General features: G+C 41.5%; 1 pseudogene; it reads right to left on the minus strand.

Moving 5' to 3' along the window:
* Positions 1-1,259: 1,259 nt before the first annotated feature.
* LOC136523239 (kinesin-like protein KIN-7D, chloroplastic) lies at positions 1,260-2,269 on the minus strand (annotated as a pseudogene).
* Between the last annotated feature and the right edge of the window lie 414 nt (positions 2,270-2,683).

Here is a 2,683-nt window from a genome sequence, read left to right on the forward strand (position 1 = left end):
GAAGTGACCAAAATAAAAGTTGTAGATAGTGATGAGTTCAACAACTTTTATGTTCACGACTTTTATTGTTGAAATCATTTAAGGTTTCAAAATCTTATTTGAAGTTGCCATTTATTGAAATTCAAAATTTTAACTGTTCAAATTTAGTCAAATAAAAAGATGATCAAAATAAAAGTTGTACATATTGATGAGTTCTACAACTTTAGTATTTATGAGTTTTTCAGCTGAAATTATTTACTCTTTCAAAATATTGTTTCACGTTGAAATTATTTAAATTTTAAATTTTGAATCGTTTAAACAAAGTCACATGATAAGATGACCAAAATAAAAGTTGTATATATTGATGAGTTATACAACTTTTATGTTTACAATATTTTCATTTTAGGTCATTTAATGTCCTAAAATTGTAGTCGAAGTTTTAAAATTCAAATTTTTAAAATTCAAATTGTAGTCACATGACAAGATTGAGTTATGTTTACAACTTTTATGACTACAATTGTTTTTATATATATTTGTGCATATATAGAATAATACAAAATATTATATACATTTACTTTGTGTTTTGTGATTTAAAAAATACAGAATTAATAATTTAATAAAATAGAAATGCATTTATAGGGGCGGCTAGATCAGGAACCGCCCCTACAAATGCATTTATAGGGGCGGCTGGATCAGGAACCGCCCCTAGAAATGCATTTGTAGGGGCGGCTGGTTCAAGAACTGCCCCTACAAATCGTCCTGAGTATAAAAACAAGGGCACACGGGTAAAAATATGTTGGGCGCTCTCTTCTTCCTCCCGACGCCGTCAGGCTGCCCAACTGTGTCTTGCCGCCACCACCGTCTCCGTGCCCTAGCCACCGCTCTCTTCGCACTGCTTCCTCTCACCTCCGTCGTCCTCCTGTGACAGCCTCCGTCACCCGCCACACTTCCTCCCCCAAACGGCGCCTTCCCTAGGCCGGCCACCACGGCGGCTAGGGTTTCCGTGAGAGCTCACAATCCGCAACGGCAGTGAAGGTCGCCCGCCTCCTTCCCCTCCCGCTTCCCCTTTTCGGCGCTGAGGAAGACGGGCTGGCACCATCCCCTCCTACTGTCTTTGGCGTGACTTTCCCCGGCGGCGCGGACTCGCCCGGCCCCTATGACTTCCCGGCGGTGTGAACTCCCCCAGCGATCGCGTCCTGTCTCAGTCCGCGACTTCTCGACGAAGCGAGCTGATCTGAACGCCCCCGCTCTTCTCTTCAGGTATGCCTCCGCTATCTGCTCTATCGTTGTGTTGAATTTCTTGCTAAAGCCAACTCGTTCATGAGCCTCTCGTTGTGGTCCATGAGTTTGGTGACCTCCCCAGACAGTGCTTTCAGTTCCACGCCTGCAGCCGAGGCCAGGCCTTTTGCGTACATGCTTTCCTCTTATAGCTTCTGATTGTGGGCCTCTAGTTGAGCTTTGGCCTTAGTGAGCTCACACAATCTTTGCTTTAGTTCATCAATATCTGACTGACGAGAGAATAGATAATGTTAATCTAATCAGTTAAAATACCAAAATAAGTGATATAATTGAACAAATCAGTCAACTGTACATGCACAAGGACACGACATGGAGTATCAGAAACCTATCATTTCAGTTCAGCTTATTAGTAGTACTCCGTATCTTTTAGCTACTCCTAGGCCCTAGCTACGGAGAACAGAGCATCGTGCGCACACTTGTCACAGCCTCCAACTTGGACAGCCGGATGGCAGCATTGTTTGCCGACAAGTTACAAGTTATGACGACTTCCACAGTGGATCGTCCCAAAAGTTGGAGCCCTCCACTTTCACGTACCCCAAAAGGATCTAGAGTGAGAGCGGCCACATCACTCGCATTTACACGCCAAAAACACGCTCATTCGCTGCCACCAAACCAAAACGGCACGCAGGCCCCAGCAAACCGACACGTCGTCACGTAGTTACGCTGCCGGTGGAGTGCACGTCCGGGACGATCCACTGTGGAAGTCGTCGTAACTTGTAACTTGTCATACCACGTAGTTCTCTACTCTAGGTACCTCAAGTTCAAATGCTTTCTCATTGACTTGCTCCAGTAGCTTAGTGTGAGACTGGAAAATCATTGCAACAGTTTAATATGTACCAATTCAGAGACAAAGTAATTGAAAACTAATTAACTGCAGATAATATACCAGTGTATGTTCTAACTGGTCTAGCTTCCCCTTAATCTGCCTTTCTAAATGTGCTATCTGCTGCTGCTTGCCCTTAATCTCATCACTGACCTTTTTCATTTCCATCTTCAAATGTATACAGTTTATGGTTTTCATTTCCATTCTTCCATGACACTAATATGAACCTAGGAAAAATATTGCTTCTATTGTTTGACACTTTTCAATAGGGTTTCTAAGTTAGGCCAAAATCAGCCTTGCTACCTTGTTATTTTTGTGTAGCATGTTTCTATTGGTAATTTCAGGTGAAATTTTTATAGTAGCCTATTTGGAGCATGTAGTATGAACTATAATTTTTGTAGATTAAACTGTGCAGTTTTCATATATGTTCATTATTCCACTTAAATAACTAAATAAATTAAGAAAGGCATTAAAAAAATGAATTGGTGGTGAACACCTTACTTTCTGATGATCTTATATCATGTGTGAACTTGTGATGCACTTGGTTTGGTCAGAAATCATGTTTGGCACATAAGTAAATAT

Source organism: Miscanthus floridulus, chromosome 18, assembly GCF_019320115.1.
Source record: "Miscanthus floridulus cultivar M001 chromosome 18, ASM1932011v1, whole genome shotgun sequence".
NCBI classification, from domain to species: Eukaryota; Viridiplantae; Streptophyta; class Magnoliopsida; order Poales; family Poaceae; genus Miscanthus; species Miscanthus floridulus.